At 37.9% G+C, this 26,108-nt stretch overlaps 1 protein-coding gene across 2 annotated transcripts in view; it reads right to left on the reverse strand.

The window, feature by feature from the left end:
• Nucleotides 1-26,108, reverse strand: part of ADGRL2 (adhesion G protein-coupled receptor L2) — a 698,223-nt gene that overhangs the window by 294,346 nt on the left and 377,769 nt on the right. The window contains exon 5 of one of the 2 annotated variants that reach the window (XM_031933790.1): nucleotides 5,179-5,240. The exons of the other annotated variant lie outside the window; for it this stretch is intronic. The gene's annotated coding sequence lies outside the window, so the exon portion shown is untranslated. The remainder of the gene's footprint in view (nucleotides 1-5,178; nucleotides 5,241-26,108) is intronic. 2 annotated transcript variants of the gene reach the window in all.

Raw genomic sequence — 26,108 nt, forward strand, 5'->3', positions numbered from 1 at the left:
ATTTTTCTTTTTCTGCAGAAGTGTCTTTTTCTGTCATCATCCTCTTTTCCTCTCTTCAGTGCCTCTATGTCATCCAGCATTTGAGTTTAACAGTTTTGTCTTTCCATTAGATGATGAATTCCTTAAGTAAAAGGCCTGACATGTTTATCTTCAAATTCCCCACATACACTCCAGTGCTTGACATAAAGTAGCTCCTCAAGAAATCCTTGGTTTTGAATTAAGGTGAGTTTCATTCCTTTGTTTAAAAATCTTCAACATTCTCTATTTCCTATATGTTACAAACTCTTTCACCTGGTCAACAGGACCCTTAGACTTGGGATCTGGGAAAGGTGGGGAAGAGGAAAGCAGAGAAAGAGGACCAAAGAAGTAGGAAATTGGAAGCAGCAGCAAATGGCAGGACTGGACGTATTCTGAGACCATTTTTGTCTTATTCCTTTTCCTACTGATTACTATCTGGTCCTTGAGGGCCCAGACATCCACATACCACTACCACCAATCTCTCCAGTAATCTCAATGCTCAGCACCCCTGTTAGACCATACCCAGTCCCGCCACTCCCAGGGGATGCCCTGTGTCCACTGGCAGCCACTTAGTGACTGATATGCTATGCTCTGTCTTGAGGCAGGAAAACCGGACTAGCCAGCTAAGCCTAAGAATGCATCTATCCTAAATGTTAATGGTAATTCCAGACGCATTAAGCAGACAATCAGACCTTTAGGGCCTTCTCTTTTTGCCAAGCAATGCATAGGTATTAGATTTAACTGCTTTTTAGGAGATAGCTGCCCTGAATTTGGTGTTTCACCTAGGTGGTATGAGCCAACAGGAATCTGGGTTGTATAAGAGGGGAAGTATGATGATGAAGGGAGGCCTAAGCATCCCCATACAGGCTTGTCTCACATAGTTAAATAAATACATTTACTGTTACCAACAAGGCCAAAGATAAGCAGGGGGAAGGGGTAGCTCCAGAGAGATGATGGGTTTTTCCTTAAAGACTAAGCTCTTGTGGCTCACTGGCCTCCTTTACTTCATATGCAGATATCTGCCCCACACTTCCTTCCTTAGTGTAGAATACAAGAGCACTAAACTAAAAATAAAACAAACAAACAAAAACCCATTACTTTTGGTGTGCTGATATTGGAAAATGTAAACTTAGAGACTGTTAGGTAATCCCAAATCCAGACTCATTACTCATTTAACCTTGGCACAAGTTAATGTTTAAGTGAAACTTTACAATAACCAGTTTCCATTTCTTCATTCTCCTTACATTTTCTTTTACCCATTTTCATTGTAAACTGTTTTAAATTATTTTGCTCTCCCTTTTCTTCAGTACGAGAATGAAGTTTTTTTTTTTTATCTCTATGTCATTTCCACCCTTTCCTATACTTAATTTCCCAGGAGATGATCTCACCAATGTCCACACCGGACCAAAGGCATCTAGCACATACTCTCATAACTTTCCTTGCCTCCACCTCAGATTTCCTGACACCATCCTCTTTTCCTGTCCTCCTCTCTTGGAATAAGATAACAACAACAACAACAGAAAACAAAACTCTCTAGCTAGCATAACTACCTGGATTCCTCCCAACTCCTGTTCCATTAATGACACATTTCCCCTAACAACTCCAATTGCCCCTGCTCCACTAATTTCTTCTCTTCTACAAACATGGCCAAATCTCCACTTGCCTAAAACTTTCCTTGCTTACTTCTTCCGCTTCACTTTCTGGGTACAGATTCCTCACATTTGCTATCTTCAATTATTCTCCCCTTCATTCTTCTCATGTCCTTGAAATATGTCTTCTGTGGAATACATATTGCAGCCCACAAATCTCAGGAAACAGTTCTTGTTGACCTAATCATTGCTGACTCACTGGCTGCTTTCATTCTTTCTATGGTTCTCACGCTGTATTAATCAGGGCGATTGACCATCCTGAACTACCCCAGTGTGTTGTGCTTCTACACTGGGTTACATGCTTTCTTCATCTCTGTAGCTAGAGTTTTCTCAGGTTTCCTGAAAATTTTCTAGCTCCAGAATAAATTCTCTTCTTTCTTCTTTACAAATATATTATCTTTCTTTCCTATCCCTTAATAGCTTTATTAAATTACTTGCATCATCTGTGAATATGGTTCCTTTCATATATTACCATAACCCCATTAGAATTCATTTCTTATAGGCAAAAACCCCTATGATGTTTTTTAACTATCCTTGGTAAAGATACCAATAATCCACATAGCAAATATTTTTTAGTATTTTGGTTCCAGCAAGATGTTGTTTTCTTAATTCATACATATTTTGGAAATTTCTTTCTCTTTTTCTTTTGTTTCCTAATCATGTGTGTCTGACCATGACAGAGCTATATGGAAAAGTTGTTTGAGCTCAGGGTACTTGCAATTCATAGTTATTCTCTGAAAACCACTGTTCTGAAATTACTGTGTTGTACATCATGAAGATACCCTTGAGTTATTTCACCATTCTTCTTCCTTCTTGCATATTTGTGATATGTAGCATGAGAAGGTTATGACTACTCTGAAAGTGAAGTGGAAGCTTAGGTGGTATGTATGAGTGTTTTTATTGTCACCTTCCATCTTTGTACATGTATATTGGCAGATTTTTTAGAAAGAATTGGCGATGCTGTCTAGCTGGTGTTCCTCAGCTGGTCATAGTGAAAACGCGTAGGTAGATGCCTGCCTACTTTTGGTCACACCCAATGGTGTAAAGTGCCTCATATCCACCTAAATGCATGTTCACCTTTTCTTCCTTGAGAAATGACTATTCTTACAGATATAGGCTTTCAGGGAAAGCTATGACAGCCTTCCTCTTCAATCTATTCTTACAAAACTTTTGGGCTTGCCTGACAGACTCTTTCACATATCCTTTAAATTTCCATTCAACCCTCAAGGCAGAGGTAGCTTCCTTCATCTTACACAAGAATAGGTTGAAAGAATATCAGAGAGCAAGTCAGGTTCCCAGAAGGACCATGAAAACTGTATTTATGGAAGGCCATAGATTTCAAGTTTCTGTAATGTGAGTTTTCCCCAAGGTAATGACTACTAAAAGCATTTATTTCCCAGGGAACTGAGTTAGGATCCTTCCTGAGACAATTCCTGGGAGAAAAGAGATAGCCAATGCGGAGACTGTATCTATCTGGCTTACTATGGTGTATCCTCTGCTTTCCAGTGTCTAACAGAAATTGGTGCTGTATAAATATTTGTAGAACTGAAACGCATTGAAATGTTTGCAAGAAAACAGACAGCATTGATAGTAGTACTAGATTTGGAGAACTTGGGCAAATCCCTTTATTTTTTATACAATTTCCTTAATAAATTTTCAGATGTTCCTGGCATAGTGATTTAAGCAGACTTTTTCCCCTAGGGTGTTGTCAAGGTAGTTGGGCATTGGTTGAAGCTGATCTCTGAAAAGATTCAGTGGTCAGAATGGAAAATCTCACCACAGGACATTGTAGGATTAGGTACTTTCACAAAGAAATCAGTCCTACTGAAGCTTCTGGACCTAGCCAATGCTGGCTACAAGATACTGGATTTGACAGACAAGTAGGCAATACAGCTGTATCTCTCCCTTTGTTCATCCATGGGATTTAATCATAAACTTACATTGTTTGAATATAGTTTCACTAATTATGAAATATGATCAGTTTGGACAATTACATGAAATGTCAAATAGAAATATCCCAGATCTGGCATCAGTGTAACTGATATCAAATGGTTATAAATCAGTGTTCTAGTAATGTTTAATGTACCCTCAACACTTTTGCAAAAACCCAAAACATTTTATTTTAATCAAAAAGAAAACAAGGTATGTCACCGATGAAAATGACATACATATTTTTGTGCTTATTATTTAAAGAAAGGAGAAACATCTGAAATCTGTTTGCTAACTACAGTATAATACAAATTAGCCTGCAGGCACCGTGTGTGCCGTACCCTGTCTGCTTGCCAGCCCTGCTTAGTCCCAACGTATTAATGAGCAAGTGCAAGTATTTGAACAATCAGCATTTCTGCATTTGCATGCAAACTCTCATGCTGTGTAATTATACACAGAGCTGGCACTCAAATTAATTAAAGCTGATTTTTCTGTGACTGCAAACTGGTCATATCCTCAGCTTTGCCTTCCTATGAAGTCATCATTCTACATTCAACGTGACACTCTGTCCCCGGCATTCTTAGTAATGCTAATGTTCGACAATTGTGAATCCAGCAATATTTTAGAGAGCAGCTGACAATGACTGGCTGTTCTTATGCTTTTCCTCTCCTATCTTTCCCCCTTCTGTTATAAAGGACAGCTTTTGAACACTTGCTTTATAATTATCTCAAATACTAATGCAAACAAATTACATATATTGTTTCAGTGGGTTCCCTCCCCTCTTTTATGACTCCACCCATTTGATTAGAGCTTACAAACAATTTATCAAACTTTAAAAATTTGTTTATTTGATGCCAAGAAACAATTAGTTGTGATGGTTTTAGTCTTAATTTTGAAAAGGCTTTAACAAATGATGTTTTATTTTAAGAAATAAAGATCTCATAATTCAAAATCAGGGAGATTAGGAAAGAAAGAAGCAGCAATGACTGCTAGATTCGATTAAGACTTTTTGAATCCTCATCAAACACAATGGACTTGAAACGGAGACTATTATTTGCCAGAGAGATCCATAAATGTTAACTTCTAGGACAGAAGGCTTTCCTCAACTCTTTCACAAAAAGCCATCTCCTTTGGTTTCTCTGTTCCTCTGAAGGAACTGTTCCTGTGACAATTCTTTTGAAAAGACATCTTCAGAGCAATTAAGATGTCATTATGATTCTCTTTTCATAAATTTAAATCTCTGAATAAAAGTGGCTACTAAAACATCATCATGTAGGGCCTTGGGAGATGAGCTGCTTTGACATTTTCCTCTGAAATCACCTGTTACCACACAAGCACAGCTCACTGTCTTCCTCATTTCTCTGCATTTCATTAGCCAGAAACTGTACTGACAGTTATTGCAGGGGCTGGCTATCTCTTTTTAGAGCAGGCACTAGACAATTCTATCCCTCAAGTTCAAGATCCTGAAATACACTGGCGACATTGCCCTAGTAATCTACATTTGAAAGGGAAGATGGAGTAGTAGGAGATTTCTTTATACTCTGACTTTAATGATCAAACAAAGAGATATAATTACCCTTACCTTATCAGTTGTAATGCTGGATCCACATAGAACACAGTTATCAAGCTCCCTTCAAATTCCAACTGGCAAACAAGTGAGAAAAGAGTATTGAGCCTTTTCCAGAGAGGCTCCTAAGGAAATCACAGTCACAACACTATTAAGATCCCAAGCCTGCCCTTCTGTGTTTCGTCAGGAATTTCCTAAGCAGGCAGGTGTCATATTGGCATGAATTTTGTTGCCAGGTACATTTTAAAAGTTGGGCGTGGCTGTGATCAGGTAGCCAGTTCCACCTGTCTCTAAACCCTCATAACCTCCATTGCTTTCAATATTTTGCTCAAGTACCCAGTGACTTCATGATTTACCCACGCACTGGGCCCGACTGACTGAGGTGTGGGAACAGTATCGAGTTAAGCAGCACCGTCATTGTAGTACACAATGCTCATTGCTACTGGCAAATACCTATTTGCTGAATCAGGATTGGGCTGCAGTGAGCAGGACTGGGCTGTTCTACAGCTTTCTGTTTGTTTCCTTTTTAGAATCACCCTCTTCTAATTAAATCTAACCATTTAACAAAAATAGGCTCTTTCTTTGTTCCTGTCTTAAAAATATACCTTTATTTAAACATAGAGAATTACTGTATTTTCACCTTTTCTAAAGCAACTGTTTGCAAAACAAAAGGCAGAGGGAGAAAATAAAATCAGAGTTCTCAAACAATCAAAATGACCATCGCTGTGTATGTTGTATGTTGCACATTTTGCTTTTAAATTTTCTGATAGCAAATCAGATACATCTGTTAGTTATGATCCTTTTACTTCTTCTGAAGAGAAAAGGATAATAGGAGAAGCATTAAGTAAACTTCTTAAGGAAAGGGAATCATTTTTGCTCCCTAAGGAGCAGTAGACAATTAATTTATTTTATTGTTGTTTGTGGTATTAAAGAAAAGTCGGTTGGCTACATATCTCTTTATAGTTATGTATGTAAATGGAATTCAGGTATTGAAGAAGCAAGACAAGATTTTAGAAACATGCTAAAATTATATGTATTATTTGTCATGCAAGTATAACATGATCAAAACAAAGTATAAAAATATAGGGCTAAATAGATGGAAAGCACATGCATTTGACTTGTAATTTCAACCCATTTTGTCAATGTACTGTACTCTAGAGGTGGGATTTTAATTCTCTCAGACCCTTGATTCCTTAATGACATTTAAATCAAGTAAACTATGCTATTTTTAGATTGATTTGTTCTCAAATATCAAAGTTTCGTCCAATATCTCACCCAAGCAAAAATTTCTTACAAAATATTGCCTTTGCTTCAACTTGCCCATCATCTAGCACAAGATTGACATGTAATGAGTTCAATAAATATTTGCTCAGTAAATGTTTACAGGTTCATTTATAACTACATATATGGAAATTATAAATTATATAAATCAACTAACCTGCAAACTCTTGAAGGCTTCTTTCATCTATAGGATGTATACATGGGATGCACATATATGTGAGCAGTAATCATTGGCCAAGTAAATTAAAATTAAATAACTTTGAAGATAGTACATTAGTACCTCTAAGACAATCTAGTTTCATTTTAAATAGAGATCTTCCTTATTTTTGACCAATACCTTCCTGAATTTTCTATTCTTTGATATGAACTTTTCCTAAAGCTTCTGAGGATAAATTTGATCCCTATTCCACATGAAAGTTATTCAACTATTTGAAAAATGGCTACCATTTTTCTCTACATCTCCTCTTTCTTCAGACTGAACATTCCTTTAATCATTATAACATGATATGGCTTTTAAGGCCTATCACCATGTTGGAGAGATTCCAGTTTGTCCATGCCTTTCCTAAATGTGGCAGTCAGAACTGAAGGCATTATTTGAAATGTGGTCTAATTATGCAAAATACATGGGTACTGATGCCTGCCTTATTCTGGACTCTATTTCTAATAATTTAGAATTTTGTGGAGGCAGGAAATGTACTCTGAGGAGGGGTTGGCATCATATTATTCTTAGTGCTCGAATTTTTACAAAACTAAAACATCTAAAAACATCTAAATCTTTTTCATACCAAATTCTGTTTAACCAAGCCTCTTACAATGTGTTCAATCCATTCTAGAGTTTATCTCTGGTACTGGCTCATTGTTCTAATTATTTGAGGTATTTGGATTCCTGATTTTGCTATCCAATGTCTTGGTTACCACATTTCTTTGTGTGTCATTCTTAAAAAGACATCTGAGTGGCTACTATGGGTCAGGCAATGATCATACCGAGGGCAAGAAGACAGGTCCCTTTCCTGAAAAAGCACATAGCCTGGCAAGGAGCCTGACAATATCATTATTTCAATATTTTTGTTATTTCATTATTTCAATATTTCATTATTTCAATATTATTTCAATGCTTTCCTTCAAATCATTGGCAAAAAAAAAGTGCCAGTGCATGTCTCAGAGACCTTTCTTCAGATTGGCAACAATCAATCAACCCTAGATAATGAGAATAAAACACAACCCCTATCATTTTTATTGAGCACTTATGTAATAAGGAGTAAAAAGCACTTTATGTTAATTATGTCACAAGAAACACAGTATCCTTATGACACAGATAATTTTTAATCCTTATTATAGTTGAGGGAATTATGGTTCAGGAAGCTTATGCAATTTTCACAAATTTACATGGTTGATAAGGTGCAGGGCTTCGATTTGAACTCCTAAGGCTGTCTGACTCCAAAGTTCATTCTTAATCACTTTTAAAGAGATAATTCCGCCATTTTGGAAACTTCCTAACCATATTCTAAAGTATCTCTAACTTATCTTCTAGGAACATATGAGTATTTTGATTAAAATACTTGCAAAAATCCAGTTACATTCTCTTTTGAAAAGGAAACGTAAACTAGTTTACTTGTGGCTGCTTTGTTCTTAGCGACCCCATGCTGATTCTTAATAGTCAGTGCCATTTTTCAAGAGGCTTACTTTTATTTTAATAATTGTCTAAAGTTTGTTAGAGACTGATGTCAAACTCATTGGTTTGTTCTGAAGTTCTGGAGTTCTCAGAATCTTTAATTTCTGATAAAATCGAGTTAACATCAACTCCTCTCTATTCTTGCCTCTGCCCCATTCTCCATGATATCTCAAACATAATTGTCAGAGTTTCCACAAGCACATCCGAAGTTCTTTCTTTCCTGAAGACACTAGAACTTATTTATGTAGCTATCTGCTTCACCTTCTTGGGGTTTAATTCCTGAGATGGGAGTTTCTAGAAGTAAATAATGACTTCTTCTGTATAAAGCTTTACATGGACAACACATTCTAAACATATTTGTTGAAAAAATATCTACATAGCCGAGAGGGGAAAAATATCCTGCTATGCTGTTTTATAAAAATGAAAAAAGATGGCTTTTTGCCTTCTTGGGAGGAGCAACACATATATCACTTATTAATAGTTCTTTTGTTGAGGAAAATAACTAGATAAATCTAGAGGAGACACTCAAGTTGAGAAAGTCTAGGTCCTTCTGGGTGTGGTCTGGTAAGCATCACTAGATAGTGAGAGAGCTACCTTTCTCTATAATAAATTACAAACAATTCGTCAGTCTGCAAAAGAAGACTTGGAAATGGGAAGAATGGAAGTGAGGTACTTACTGCCCAAGAACATGGCAGGAAGCCCAGAATACAACAGAGGAATACAGCCAGGGAGGAATTTCAAGCAGCTCACACTCAATTCTTTTTTTTTTTTTTGAAACAGAGTCTCACTCTGTTGCCCAGGCTAGAGTGTAGTGGCATAATCTCTCTGCTTACTGCAACCTCCACCTCCCAGGTTCAAGCAATTCTCCTGCCTCAGCCTCCCGAATAGCTGGGATTACTGGCACGCACCATCACGTCCAGCTAATTTTTGCATTTTTAGTAGAGATGGGGTTTCACCATGTTGGCCAGGCTGGTCTCTAACTCCTGACCTCAAGTGATCCACCCACCTTGGCCTCCCAAAGTGCTGGGATTATAGGCATGAGCCACTATACCCAGCCTCACACTCAATTCTCAAAACATAGCTGCCTCAGCCCTGTGCTAATCCAAGGGGTGACACAGAAATAGTAATATAAGGCAAGGTCCTTTCCTTCCAGATGGAAATATAGTCAATGATCCCAATTTAGTAAAATTAAAAAAATCTTTAGAAAAGAAAATAGTGTCTATTTGGTAATTTTTACTATTCCAGTTTGAGTGGGTATTAGAAAATAATAAAGTATTATTATTTATTAAAATAAATAAATTTATTTACTAAAAATATTTTTTTATATATTAGTATATTTTATTACATAGAAAAGCCTAAGATTACTTTTGGTAGGTAACACAGAATGAAAGGAAGGTATGTTATCAAGAGACTGTCGAGTCCCCACTCGCGAGAGATTTTCAGAAAGTTTATTTTACCCTGTCTAGAAGAGATTGAATAATCAGTTTCATCTGAATTGTAATAGGAATAACCAAAGAATTAATAGGAAATAAAAGATTTTTGAAACTTTTCCAGAAGAATATTGATATTATTTTCAGTATTCCTAAAATGTTCTTAGTCAAATAAATATATGTATCAATAAAAATAATTCAAATGGAGAGTATAACACATTCAATTCAAATGGAGAGTATAACACATATTATTAAAAGGGATGTATATATGTACATATGTATATGTGTGCTTATTTAAGATTCACAATGTAAGAAAATGTGGGATTCACGATTTTCATCAAGGTTTGAAAGTTAATTTATTGCTGAGAATGGTTCTCACTGGTCATACGCAGTACTGGAAGCCACAGCACAATAGCATTACACTAATTCATTACAATGGGAAGACGAACCTCACTGAAAAATTCAAGAAACTGAATGCTGAACAGTTAGTTACAGAAGGGCAATTATGGGACCTGGTCTTGTTTCATTATCTAAGATGAGTGAGAATAAAATGCAAAACTGACACATAAATGATGCAAGGCATATTAGGTTTGAGATTTCTTCTTTTGTTTTAATTATCTAACTTTTTATTAATAAGTGCTTTGAATTATGTGATCTATTTTGATGCTGGCTATTTCAAAGAAAAATAGTGCACAGGCTTATACTACATTATATTATAGTAATGCTAATCACTAACTTTTTTATTACTATGTACCAAATAGTGTGCTAAGCATTTTACATGTATTATCTCATCTATAACTAACCATATCTCTGTGAAGTAGATAGTTTTATCATCTATTTTAACAAAGAAGAAAACTGAGGCACAAAGAAGTTAAGTAACTTTTCCAGGATCACACTGCTAGCAAATAATTGAACCAAGATTGAATTCAGGTAGAATCTGGAGACTCTATATTTCTATTCATTTATTTTGCATCTTCTGGGTGTTTTTTTTAAATGACATACTATATTCTCAAGTGTTTTTCATATGATCTATACCCTTAGGAAGGAGAGATCCATTTTCCAAATTTATTTTGTAATGCTAAGGTTTTTAATGTCATCTTCAAAGTGAGTACAAAATATACTTGGGTACCTTACGACTCAGCTAACCCGTCAATTTACTTAGGTATCTTTTGTTGATTTCATTGGGCAGAATTAGTTGTTGTCTCCTCTGTATCCCTCATGTAATGTACAGATGCCCATAATATCCATTGCACCTATGTATTTATATATCTGCTTACCTCCAGGACCTAGCTCACTGTCTGGAACACAGTAAATGTCAAAAAATGTTTGTGGGCTGAGTCAACAACTCGGGCCAGTCCTTATCTTCTTTGCATCATTTTTCTGCGTGTAATTTCCCCTGCCAGCCACTGATTTGTCTCATGCTGGGGTAAAACAGAGTATTGTCTTCTCTGGACTTTGAATTAATGTTTTCCCTGTTTACCAAACTAAAGTGGTAAAGAAACTCATGTTCCAAGCAAGGAACATTTTTGATAAATAAATGAGTTTAAAATGCTGAATCTAGTGTCATGTTGAACTACCTCAAAAAAGAAGTTGCCCAAACTTTGTCCACATTCCCTGGGATAAATGTGGTTCAATGCCATTCTCTCCAAAATCTTTATTATGAAGTAATTTGACTGATAGTTTAAACAGACAGGGAAATCATAATGTGTCACCCAACATAGACCTCGGGGAAAAAGTAAATCCAGTGCAGACGAATGCATTAGCCTAAAACTATTGTATCCTTCTTCATTCTCTTATTTGACATTTATTGAACAAATGATGAGTCTGAATAAATGATGGTTGAAGGAGAGGAGAGAGGTTACAGACAGGCTCTGAGACAGCTGCTGAGAGCAGGAGACTTTAAGTGAAGCGCTAGGACTAAGATTTAGTCAGGAGAGGGGAACGTGGCAGGTAGACAGGATGAAAAGCATGAGGAACAACATCAAGCGTATGGGGACATGGGAACGCAGGAGCTCTTGGGCAATTGTGAGAAGTTCAGGGGAGGAGAAGGCTCTTGGAGGAGAGGAAAGAAGGATATGTTAGTCATATATCAGTCCAATGTAAACATTTTATGGTAAAAGAATACAAGTCACAGACCTGCACTCTAGGCCTACCTCTGTCATGAATTCAGGGCATGGCAGTATGAAAATCCTTTTACACCAGGGGTTCAAAATCAAATGCCTAAAATGACCAAGCTAGTAAAGATTAATGAGCGAGGAGTGTGGGTATAAGACAATAGGAAGTGCTACTGTGTTGCCAGGGGAATATTGGCCCAGTGTCATCCAGTGGTACCAGAACTTTCAACTTTCTAGATAAGTCAGATATCTGAGCTTTTATTTGAAATCTCCAAATTCTAAACTATTGACATCTAATTCGATGTTTTATTAAGTATTATACTGGCAAAAAATGCCTATTAAAAAATTTTATTACAAAAAATTATAACACCTGATTTAACTTTCTATTCTATAAAATGACTTGATAATAAGTGTTCAGTCTTCCTCAAAAGATTGTTAAAAAGATCAAATCATCTTTAAATAAACATTTTGAAAATTATGATGTGCTATATAGCAATTTGTGTATCGTTTTTATTTTTATTAATGTCACCAACTCTCATTTTTCCCACAAGCCTACTTATGTCTTGCTTGCTCTTCCTGGTCTTTATTTTTACTTTATTCTAACAGTAATTCAAAAAAGAGCTTAGCATACAATGGCCTAATATCAAAGGAATTGGCCTAACACTGTGGGGTCAAGATGGGTTGGCATCTCTGTTATCCCACATAATTCAATCAATTTGAGTAATTGGATCTTCTCTTGGCAGTAGGATGGGTATAAACACTTTAAAAACACATTATTTAATTTGATTTTTTTTTTTTTTTTTTTGGAGACAGTCTCTCACTCTGTCGCCCAGGCTGGAGTGCAGCTAATTTTTGTATTTTTAGTAGAGATGGGGTTTCGCCACGTTGGCCAGGCTGGTCTCGAACCCCTGACCTCAGGTGATCCGCCCACCTGGGCCTCCCAAAGTGCTAGGATTACAGGTGTGAGCCACCATACCCGGCCTAATTTGATTTTATACACATATATATACTGAGGAAAAATGGCTTTCTGTATACTGTATGAAAATGGCTTATTTGTGCATGTGTGTGAATATATATGTCATATATACTGTATATGAATGTGTATATGTATAGATATCATATATACTATATATGAAAATGGCTTTGTGTGTGTGTATATACGTGTGTGTGTGTGTATATATATATGTGCCATTTTACCTCAACCTACACAACTCTTGATAATCAAAAGTCCTAAAAAGAGGGCCGGACATGGTGGCTCATGCCTGTAATCCCAGCACTTTGTGAGGCCGAGGAGGGTGGATCACCTGAGGTTGGGAGCTCAAGACCAGCCTGACCAACATGGAGAAACCCTGTCTCTATTAAAAATACAAAAGTAGGCCGGGCGCGGTGGCTCAAGCCTGTAATCCCAGCACTTTGGGAGGCCGAGACAGGCGGATCACGAGGTCAGGAGATCGAGACCATCCTGGCTAACACGGTGAAACCCCGTCTCTACTAAAAAAAATACAAAAATCTAGCCGGGCGAGGGGGCGGGCGCCTGTAGTCCCAGCTACTCAGGAGGCTGAGGCAGGAGAATGGCGGGAACCCGGGAGGCGGAGCTTGCAGTGAGCTGAGATCCGGCCACTGCACTCCAGCTTGGGTGATAGAGCGAGACTCCGTCTCAACAACAACAACAAAAAAAACATAAAAAAAAAAAAAAAAATACAAAAGTAGCCGAGTGTAGTGGCACATGCCTGTAATCCCAAATACTCAAAAGGCTGAGGCAGGAGAATCACCTGAACCCGGAAAGCAGAGGTTGCAGTGAGCCAAGATTGTGCCATTGCTTTCCAGCCTGGGCAACAAGGGCAAAACTCTGTCTCAAAAATAAAAAAATAAAAACAAAAGTCCTAAAAAGAAAACTAACAGTAGACATTACCCAAGCATATTGGTATATGCAATCAAAATACTCTGTATTCTTAAATTATTTCTTTTCTACAAAGTAGAGATTCTCATGTACTTACAGAGGTTTTGGTTAATGCTTTATCTTTAACCAATTTATAGGCTCAAAAAAAACAAGCAGAACTGATACCAACGACTACTAAAGATGGGTCCCAGAACTAAAGAGAACAATTAGATATTATCACGGCTCCCCAGATGAAGTTTCAGAATCTCTTTCTTTCCCTTTGAAATCATCTCAGATGATTTTAGTGTGGTCCTGCCAAGCAGTGACCTCTCAAGTTTTCTGCACATGTGCTTGTGCTGGTTGACAGGACTATATGATTTTCGTGGAATGTATTCAGATTCTTTGTGGCATGTGTACTCTTTTAAGAAACCAAAATCTCATATGAATCTTGTAAATTTTCTCCTGCTGCTGATTGGAACTTCTTCAGAAGCAGTACCAGAACAACCAGGTCTTCTTTAAGTGTTTCTGTAAAGACTTTATTTCCACAACTGTAGCTGAGGCTTCCACTGCAGGCAGCCCAATAAGGTTTAGATTACAAATGGAAAATAAACCTCTTGAAGTCATATTCTGAATGCACCTACCAGCAAGAGTGAAATGAATCACATGCTTCCTGTTGGTGACATTTTACTCTATAACTTAAGGAATCTCAGCAGGAAAAGTGTAGGTTTGCCTAGAAAAGAGAGTAGGAAAAATTTACAAAGAAATGAATAACCTAGAAAAAAAGTAAAGCAGGTGGCCAATCCTGTGATTTTTTTTACTGGAATATTAAAACACTGAGCCCTTTGTTTAGATAGCCAAAACAAATCTTTTACATTTTAGAAATAGGGCTTCAACTTCATTTCATCCTCTCCAAGATAGTCCTGGATTACATGATGAATAGAAGTTGGTACTAAATTTTACATTCTTCTTATTTTGAGACAGAGTCTTACTCTGTCACCCAGGCTAGAGCACAGCGGTGTGATCTCGGCTCACTGCAACCTCCACCTCCGGGGTTCAAGTGATCCTCCAGCAGCCTCAGCCTCCCTAGTAGCTGGGACTACAGGCATGCACCACCACGCCCGGCTAATTTTTGTATTTTTAGTAGAGACGGGGTTTCGCCATGTTGGCCAGGCTGGTCTCAAACGCCTGACCTCAAGTGATCTGCCCACCTCAGCCTCCTGAAGTGCTGAGCTTACAGGTATGAGCCACTATGCTTGGCCCTAAATTTTACATTCTGAATGAGGCTAAAAACAAATAATACTGGGAAGATCAAATCGATGGCATCTGCTGTTGATAGTATGGGTTACAGTGAAAAAGAATTGGAAGTAGTCAATCCCTGCTTCCCATCAAATTATTTCCCTCTTTGTCCTCCTACTCCTGTGAGTAAGTTGGGGTCAAAGGAAAATTTGGGATTGAGTGAGAAGCACCTCGGATGTTGGGAAATGGAAGAAATAGTAACAGAGTCTGAGTTCCAGATTGGGAGAGAGAGATCTCATCCAAAGACTGGGTCTTGTCAGTGAAAATGAGAGGGCCTTGTGAAAACTAGGACTGTCGTCAAGAGAGTTGCAAAATCACAATCTGATGAGGCTTTGGGGAATCTGTAAGAGCAAATCAGTCAAAAATGCTTACTTAGCCTCAGTCTCAAACACACTGGCTCCTTCCTGCCTTTTGATGAACCTTTCCCCGATTCCACTCATGGGAGCCAATTCTAAAGTTCCATCGCTGCATTCTGTCACCCACACAGCCCCCTGCAGCCACATCTGCTGGTGGGTGGACGAAGACAGCAGAACGAACAGGTTTGGGTGTGGTGTGGTTCTTGTCATCTTGCCAAAGGGTCACAGTCATTTTAAACAATCTTTTCATTTACATCTTAGAATGAAAGCATGAAATATGATGTGAAAAATCTGAGGCCTCACAAAATGTTTTTTCGTTTTTACAAATAGACCATTTGGTTGAGTTTCTTTTCATAGCTCAATGTCTCTGCCACAGGCTTGGGTACTTCTTAAGGAGAGAGGCTGAGTCATGTATTTCTGAAATCCAAAAGTACCTCAAATATAACAGGTGCTTAACAGATCTCTGTCGAATAAAGGAACAAATCTTTAGAAAATATAATATTCTTTTAGGTGTTCTTTTAGCATGGCTATAGGTCAGAGATAGGGAAAGACTTATGATATCCTAGGGAAAGAATCTCAGTCAACTTGTGTAAACTTTCCTAGGTCAGGCAGACTCACTATAAGAGGAAAGCTGACAAATGCTACATTTTACTTATAATCATTAGCCAAATAAACTACTGTGTCTTTGTTACATTAAAATAGTATTTGAGATTTCACCCTCCACCACATTCACCAGAACAGATGCTGGTGGACACCTGTTCTGCACAGCTGAGAGCCCCATGGATGGTTCACATCACAGAACTCTGTGCAGACAACCCCCAGTACCAGCCCAGAGTCAGGTAGACTTGCTGGATGGCTAGACCCAGAAGAGAGACAACAATCACTGAAGTTTGGCTCACAGCAAGCCACATCCATAGGAAAAGAGGGAGAGTACTACATCGAGGGAACACTCTGTGGGAAAAAGAATCTGAACAACAGCCTTCAGCCTTAGACCTTCCCTCTGACAGAGCCTACCCAAATGAGAAAGAACCAGAAAACTAATCCTGGTAATATGACAAAACAATGCTCTTCAACACCCCCCCAAAATTATACTAGTTCACCAGCAATGGATCCAAACCAAGAAGAAATCCCTGATTTACTTGAAAAATAATTCAGGAGGTTAGTAATTAAGCTAATCAGGGAGGGACCAGAGAAAGGCAAAGCCCAATGCAAGGAAATCCAAACAATGACACAATAAATGAAGGGAGAAATGTTCAAGGAAATAGATAACTTAAAAAACAATAAAAAATTCAGGAAACTTTGGACACTTTTAGAAATATGAAATGCTCTGGAAAGTACAAGTAATAGAATTAAACAAGTAGAAGAAAGAAATTCAGAGCTCAAAGACAAGGTCTTTGAATTAACCCAACCCAACAAAGACAAAGAAAAAAGAATAAGAAAATATGAACAAAGCCTCCAAGAAGTCTGGGATTATGTTAAACGACCAAACTTAAGAATAATTGGTTTTCCTGAGGAAGAAGAGAATTCAAAAAGCTTGGAAAACATATTTGGGGGAATAATCGAGGAAAACTTCCCCAGCCTAGCTAGAGACCTAGACATCCAAATACAAGAAGCGTAAAGAACACCTGGGAAATTCATCGCAAAAAGATCTTCACCTAGACACATTGTCATCAGGTTATCCAAAGTTAAGACGAAGGAAAGAATCTTAAGAGCTATGAGGCAGCAGCATCAGGTAACCTATAAAGGAAAATCTGTCAGATTAACAGCAGATTTCTCAGCAGAAACCCTACAAGCTAGAAGGGATTGGGGCCCTATCTTCAGCCTCCTCAAACAAAACAAATGTCAGCCCAAAATTTTGTATCCAGCAAAACTAAGCATAATATATGAAGGAAATATAGTTGTTTTCAGATAAACAAATACTGAGAGAATTCGCCATTACCAAGCCACCACTACAAGAACTACTAAAAGGAGCTCTAAACCTTGAAAGGAATCCTGGAAACACATGAAAACAGAACCTCTTTAAAGCATAAGTCACACAGGAACTGTAAAACAAGAATATAAGCTAAAAAGCAAAAGCAAAAAACAAACAACAAAAAACAAAGTACACAGGCAATGAAGAGCACGATGAATGTAACAATACCTCACATTTCAATACTAACGTTGAATGTAAATGGCCTAAATGCTCCACTTGAAAGATCCAGAATCGCAGAATGGATAAGAACTCACCAACCAACTATCTGCTGCCTTCGGGAGACTCACCTAACACAGAAAGACTCACATAAACTTAAAGTAGAGGAGTAGAAAAAGGCATTTCACACAAATGGACACCAAAAGTGAGCAGGGGTAGCTATTCTTATATCAGACAAAACAAACTTTAAAGCTACAGCAGTTAAAAGAGACAAAGAGGGACATTATATAATGCTAAAAGGCCTTGTCCAACAGGAAAATATCACAATCTTAAACATACATGCACCTAATACTAGTGCTCCCAAATTTATAAAACAATTACTAATAGATGTAAGAAATGAGATAGACAGCAACACAATAATAGTGGGGGACTTCAGTACTCTACTAACAGCACTAGACAGGTCATCAAGATGGCAGTTCCTCAAGACAGAAAGTCAACAAAGAAACAATGGATTTAAACTACACCTTGGAACAAATGGACTTGACAGATATATACAGAACATTTCATCCAACAACCGCAGAATATCCATTCTGTTCAACAGCCCATGGAACTTTCTCCAAGATAGACCATATGATAGGCCATAAAATTAGCCTCAATAAATTTAAGAAAACTGAAATTATATCAAGCACTCTTTTAGACAACAGTGGAATGAAACTGGAAATCAACTCCATAAGGGACCTTCAAAACCATGCAAATACATGTAAATTAAATAACCTGCTCCTGAATGACATTGGGTCAAAAATGATCAAGATGGAAATTAAAAAATTATTCAAGCTGAATGACAATAATGATACAACTTATTAAAACCTCTGGGATACAGCTAAGGCAGTGCTAAGAGGAAAGTTCACAGCTCTAAAAGCCTATATCAAGAAGTCTGAAAGAGCACAGACAGACAATCTAAGGTCCTCAAGGGACTAAAGAAACAAGAACAAACCAAACCCAAAGCCAGCAGAGGAAAGGAAATAACCAAGATCAGAGCAGAACCAAATGAAACTGAAACAAACAAACAAAAAACACAAAAGTTAAATGAAACAAAAAGCTGATTCTTTGAAAAGATAAATAAAATTGATAGACCATTAGCAAGATTAACTAAGGAAATAGAAAATCCAAATAACTTCACTGAGAAATGAAACAGGAGATATTACAACTGACACCACCAAAATACAAAAGATCATTCAAGGCTACAATGAACACCTTTATACACATAAAGTAGAAAACCTAGAAGAGATGGATAAATTCCTGGAAAAATACAACCCTTCTAGCTTAAATCGGGAAGAATTAGATACCTCAAACAGACCAATAACAAGCAGCGAGATTGAAATGGTAATGAAAAAATTACTAACACAAAAACTCCAGGATCAGAAAGATTCACAGCAGAATTATACCAGACATTCAAAGAATAATTGGTATTAATCCTTTTGACACTATTCCACAAGGCAGAGAAAGAAGGAACCCTCTCTAACTCATTCTGTGAAGCCAGCATAACCCTAATACCAAAACAGGAAAGGACACAACCAAAAAAGAAAACTACAGACCAATATCCTTGATGAACGTAGTTGCTAAAATCCTTAACAAAATACTAGCTAACCAAATCCAACAACATATCAAAAAGATAATCCACCATGATCCAGTGGGTTTCATACCAGGGATGCAGGCATGGTTTAACCTATACAAGTCAATAAATGTGATATACCACATAAACATAATTAAAAACAAAAAATCACATGATCATCACAATAGATGCAGAAAAAGCATTCGACAAAATCCAGTATCCCTTTATGATTAAAACTCTCAGCAAAATCAGCATACAAGGAACATACCTTAATGTAATAAAAGCAATCTAAGACAAACCCACAGCCAACATAATACAAAATGGGGAAAGTTGAAAGCATTCCCTCTGAGAATGGGAACAACACTCCTCTTCAACACAGGACTGGAAGTCCTAGCCAGAGCAATCAGACAAGAGAAAGAAATAAAGAGTATCCAAATCAGTAAAGAGGAAGTCAAACTGTCACTGTTTGCTGACAATATGATCGTTTACCTTGAAAACCCTAAAGACTACTCCAGAAAGCTCCTAGAACTGATTAAAGAATTCAGCAAAGTCTCCAGATACAAGATTAATGCACACAAGTCAGTAACTCTTCTATACACCAACAGCAACCAAGTGGAGAATCAAATCAAGAACTCAACCTCATTTCAAATAGTTGTAAAAAAAAAAAAATTAAATACTTGCAAAATATACCTAACCAAAGAGTCGAAAGACCTCTACAAGCAAAACTATAAAACACTGCTGAAAGAAATCACAGATGACACAAACAAATGGAAACACATCCCATACTTATAGGTGGGTAGAATCAATATTGTGAAAATGACCATACTGCCAAAAGCAATCTACAAATTCAGTGCAATCCCCATCAGAATACCACCATCATTCTTCACAGAATTAGAAAAAAAATTCTAAAATTCATATGGAACCAAAAAAAGCTGCATAGCCAAAGCAAGACTAAGCAAAAAGAACAAATCTGGAGGCATCACACAACCTGATTTCAAACTATCCTATAAGGCCATAGTTACCTAAACAGCTTGGTACTGATATAAAAATAGGCATATAGACCAATGGAACAGAATAGAAACCCAGAAATAAACCCCAATACAGCCAACTGATCTTCAACAAAGCAAACAAAAACATAAAATGAGAGAAAGGACACCCTTTTCAACAAATGGTGCTGGGATAATTAGCTAGCCACATGTAGGAGAATGAAACTGGATCCTCATCTCTCACCTTAAGCAAATATCAACTCAAGATGGATTGAAGACTTAAACCTAAGACCTGAAACTATAAAATTCTAGAAGATAAGATTGGAAAAACCCTTCTAGACATTAGCTTAGGCAAGGATTTAATGACTAAGAAGTCAAAAGCAAATGCAATAAAAACAAAGCTAAATAGCTGGGACCTAATTCAAAGAGCTTTTGCATGACAAAAGGAACAGTCAGCAGAGTAAACGGACAACTCACAGAGTGGGAGAAAATCTTCCCGATCTATATGTCTGATAAATGACTGATATCCAGAATCTACAGTGAACTCAAACATATCGGTAAGAAAAAAACAAACCATCCCATCAAAAAGTGGGCTAAGGACATGAATAGACAATTCTCAAAAGAAGATATACAAATGGTGAACAAACAAAAAAAAATGCTCAACATCACTAATGATCAGGGAAATGCAAATCAAAACCACAATGTGATACCACCTCACTCCTGCAAGAATGGCCATAATCAAAAAAGTTAAAAACAGTAGATGTTGGTGTGGATGCAGTGATCAGGGAACACTTCTACACTGCTGGTGGGAATGCAAACTAGAACAGCCACTATGGAAAACAGCGTGGAGGTTCCTTAAAGAACAAAAAGTAGAACTACCATTTGATCCAGCAATCCCACTACTGGGTATCTACCCAGAGGAAAAGAAGTCATTACTCAGCTGGGGCGCGGTGGCTCTTGCCTGCAATCCCAGCACTTCGTGAGGCGGAGGCAGGCAAATCACGAGGTCAGGAGTTCGAGACCAGCCTGACCAGCATGGTGAAACCTCGTCTCTACTAAAAATAAAAAAATTAGCCGGGCATGGTGGCACACACCTGTAATCCCAGCTACTCAGGAGGCTAAGGCAGGAGAATCACTTGAACCTGGGAGGCAGAGGTTGCAGTGAGCCGAGATCGTACCACTACACTCCAGCCTGGGTGACAGCGAGACTCCATCTCAAAAGAAAAGAAAAAAGAAGTCATTATTTGAAAAAGATACTTGCGCAAGCATGTTTATAGCAGCACAATTCACAATTGCAAAATCGTGGAACCAACCCAAATGCCCATCAATCAATGAATGGATAAAGAAACTATGATATATGTCACTATACACACACACACCACACACACACACACATGCACACACACGTAATGGAATACTATGCAACCATAAAAGAAATGAACTAACAGTATTTACAGTGACCTGGATGAGACTGAAGACTATTATTCTAAGTAACTCAGGAATGGAAAATCAAACATCGTATGTTCTCACTGATGTGTGGGAGCTAAACTATGAGGACACAAAGGCATAACAATGATGATGGACTTTGGAGATTTCGGGGGAAGAGTGGGAGGGAGGCAAGGGATAAAAGACTACAAATATGGTGCAGTGTATACTGCTCGGTTGATGGATGCACCAAAATCTCGCAAATCACCACTAAAGAACTTATTCATGTAACCAAATACCACCTGTACTCCAATAACTTAGGGAAAAACAATAGTACTTGAAAACATTCTGTATGAGACAATAGTGCTTAATATTTGGGGGTTTAAAAATACTTCTAGAAATCCAAAGAAAGCTATGGACTCTTTCCTGAGAAATATGCACATTCATGTCTATTCAGAAAACAAAACACAACAACCGTTTTTCTTTTCTTTATTTATTTTTTATTTTGAGACAGAGTCTCACTCTGTCACCCAGGCTGGAGTGCAGTGGCACTATCTCGGCTCACTGCAACCTCCGCCTTCCCAGTTCAAGCGATTCTCCTACCTCAGCCTCCTGAGTAGCTGGGATTACAGGTGCCTGCCAGTACGCCCGGCTAATCCATGTATTTTTAGTAGAGATGGGGTTTCACCATTTTGGCCAGGCTGGTCTCGAACTTCTGACTTCAGGTGATCCACCCACCTCGGCCTCCCAATGTGCTGGGATTACAGGCATTAGCCACTGCACCCGGCCCAAAACAACCCTTTTTCACAAACACTATAAAGCACTTTCATGGACAAACCTGTATACCAGGTTAAGAACTTTCATAAAGACAAAGCCCTTGAATGGTGACCTTCAAGGTCCAGAAGATGACTTTTAAGAAAAGGTTTATTTTAAGGTTCAGAACAATAGACTCCTATATAGCATAATCACACATTCCATCCATTCCAAGAGACTGAATTGAAAGAAACAAATATGCACATGGAGCTGCCCCCTCTCTGTGGAGGTAATGGAATTTTCATGCACACCCCACAGGGTAGAAGAATTCAAAGGCGCTTGTTTAAGCCAGATGACATGCAGCCGCGTTATGGCCAGACCACACTAGCCTCACATCCAAAGAGACACACACAGTAGGTTCACTGCAGTGAAGCACATAAAACATAGTAGAGGTATGGAGTTTGTGCCCTTGAAGCTTAACGTCAATCTTAAGATAGGTCCTAAACAAATGAAAAAAGAAATTCTGTCATTAATCACTCTCTGATTCTTAACAATATTTTTTTCCTTAGTCCTAAGATTTAAGCCGATTACCAGCCATTCCCTGAGATTCAAAGGCCAGGGAAGAACTTGCATGAGAAAACAATGTGCATGCATCTCAGTTGTCTTTTCTGACCCCTCATCTCCTCTCTTTCCAGCAACAGCTTCCTTCCTGTAATACTTTCCTTCTTGCAATGGCAAAGAAAAAAAATGTGTATGTGTGTGTGTGTGTGTATATATATATATATATGTTTCATATATATATGGAACTTTCTAACTGAGCCAACTTCAAATTTCCAAACCAAAATCTTGAAGGTTGCTTTTTAAAATGCTTTTGTAGCCAAACAGATGTATTTCTAAATTTTACTTCCCTTCATTCACTGACTTCTCCTCCACTATATTTAGGATTCATTGCTCATTTTCTTATCATTTTCCATTTCAATGCTTTTGTTTCACATTCGAGTAACTGTAGGTCAAATGTACTCCAGACTATTCTGTTAAAGACATGTTAAAATCAAATAGAAACTGTATGATTAACGATATGAATCATCGTTTTTTTAAAAAAAACAAGAAAGTAAACAAGTGCTTGGCAAAGCCCCACCTGCTTTGCTGCTGTTGTGGTGCTGCGCATATGGTGAGGAAAACAATTCCCCCTTCTCAAGGCTGAACTAAAATTAGGCTCCACCTGCAAGATGTTAATGAAAACTTACACAGCTGCATTCCAGAAACAAGTTACCCAGATTGCTTTTGGAAAGCTCTGTGTAAAAGCAAACTTGTTAGCTCTTTGCCTAATTCCCAAACTGTAGTATTAATTTTAATGGCAATTATTAGCACAATAACCAACTGATAAGTAACCTCAAAATAGATCTGATATATCAGATAGGAAATATACTGGGACTTTATCCACACGTATTGCTGAGTTTAACCCTTTATTCACACATGCATTCTTTCTGTCTCTTTTTTGGCACTGGCTTTCAAACAGAAGACAGGAGAACATGTGAAGTCACTGGAATGGGTCCCAAACAGTTCCAGTTCACATGGGGGCTCCCGCTATCCACATGCTGCTCACTGGTTAGAAGAATAAGAAGCACATGCTTCCTTTGCCCTCCATCCCTTCTGCAGATTCTCAAGCTTTCTTTGATAAAGACTCAAATGGGTACCAAATTACATCAGACTCACATCTACCTTTCTCGTACAGATTTAAGATATAGAGGCAGCTCGTGAATTCTCACCACAGCAAGCAGTCTCTCCGCTTCATTTCCAGGTCAAGTCTTCACAGCTCTGTTCTACAGGCCAAAGGGCTCGTTCTTGATCCTCATTACTTTCCTAGGCCTTACTAGAGTGCTTATCCTTGGAGGGAAGATGTATTATAGTTTAATTATTTAGTAAACGATGTGTGTCAAAAAATTCAAGAAGCTGCCATTGGGGGATGGAGAATCTCTGCCTTTTAAAAATCCGAGCCTTGAAAAATATTCCTCTTCATCATTTCCTTTACTTGTAATTTCTTTAGTTTTATCAAGGAGCAGGAAATGCATACGGTTGTTCTGATTTGATCTATGTTCCCAATGTTGCAGATGTCATTGTATAGATTCTTAATATTTTCACACTTGTCCCTTCTTTAAGGCTCGGATACAATTAAAAACAATTTTTTTCTAAAAGTCAAAGAGGCTGAATTCAATCTCAAGCAGCAAATTCAATTTCTGTTACAGATTAAATAATGGAGAAAATAGCAATGCTAACAAGTAGAAGGCTGCCTTTCATTACCCCATCTGATTTCATTAGCCTAATTCACGCTTATTAATTATTGGTCTGATGAGATCATCAATGTAAGTATGCCAGCCTCATGATGGTTGCATTTGGGGAATATTCAGTCTTTTTCAAGATTTCTACATAGCCTTGAGATGATATTCCAGTTTCATTTCCATTTTAGGCTGCTGCCCTACTCAATAAATGTATCTGAACCGCCTATGAAACGAACATTGCTGGAATAAACATTTTGTTTACTACCCAGACCTACTTTGCAACTGTCAACAAAGAAATATAAAAAGAGATTTAAGTTTGAATTCCTAGATAGTGAACTCCTGTGTGTTTCTACAATGCAGGTCATTACAGACTGGGCTGCCCCCTGAGATTGAGCAATTCTCGTGCACATTGTAACACAGGGCTGCGGATCTGGCAGTGTGGGAGTGGACTGGGACACTTAGATAAGTTTCATTCACTGTAGGAGCCCAAGGGAACAGTGCATCAAGGCAGCTGTGCTGCCTGGGTTCATGGTGTAACTTTACACTATTTTCCCTTTAAGTCGCTACTAATCCCTTGGGTTTACATGTTTTTTTGGGCTGCATCAGAGAAAAGCAGTGTGAAATTGCCTGAAAGCCTCCTTATAAATAAGACTTACAATATAGACCAGCTCAGTTGATGAAAAGACTGAAAGAAATGCTCTTGAGGGTCCCAAGAACCATTTTACAAGGTTTCCACTGTGATTTTTTTGGTCTCTGTCTAGTGACTGCTACAAAATATATATATATATATTACTAACTAAATTAAAATCTCGCAGGCCCCAAATTCAATAGTAAACAGATCTTTAGCATGAGGTACTTCCAGTCTACATATTTATTAACAAATATTTCTTGTTTAAACCCTATCTTCTCTTTCTAGAAAATATTACTACTTTGATAAACAGAAAAAGGAGAAAGCAAGAAAAGCAAGAAACCCAGTATAGCAAAGGTTGGGACACTAGGCTAAGGTTCCAGGGCCTCCTGGATTTACTTCCTAAAACTATGTGCAAGGCACTGGTGTGGACCATGTATAGGCTTCATGGCTTTTAATTCTCAGGTCAACACTTTGAGGTATTATTGCTCCATTTTAAAGACGGGGAAACTGAGGCTAGTAAATGGAAGAACTGTTCATTTAGTATGGAATTGTCTTAGTTTGAAAGAATCCTGTTTTTTTTTTTTTTTTTTTCTTACTACCACCCAGAGAAGCTGGAGAACCTGTCCTCATTAGCTAAGAAGACATAGAGAGGCAAAAGATAAACACTCTTCCCTCTTTATTCCCTTGGGTTCTTCATTACCACCAGTGGATCTCTCATGTTGACTCTTAAGATTCTGGAAATTGTCCTGACCTCCTACCCTATTCCCCTTATGAAAACACTGACTCCTCTTACACCTCCCATTTTCTTACACTCCCTCCTGTCCACACAGCCTGCCTCCCTGTTAGTTTTCCTACTCTCTGAATCCTCCTACAAACAGCCATTTGGAAACAATTTCGAGGTCCACCTACTTTCCTGTGCATCTGTCTGTTGTAATTTAGAGGAGGGACTGTGTGTTTTCTCGTTGTCATGTTTATGCCTCATATTCTGTGGCTACCTAATAAATGCTGAATAATAGCAGCTTTATGACAGTGCAGAACCAGAAACACCGGTTCTGATATTTAGTATTTCATCACCAACAAGGAACATTTATTCACTGTCAGCA

The sequence above is a fragment of the Piliocolobus tephrosceles genome, chromosome 1 (genome assembly GCF_002776525.5).
Source record: "Piliocolobus tephrosceles isolate RC106 chromosome 1, ASM277652v3, whole genome shotgun sequence".
Lineage (NCBI taxonomy): Eukaryota > Metazoa > Chordata > Mammalia > Primates > Cercopithecidae > Piliocolobus > Piliocolobus tephrosceles.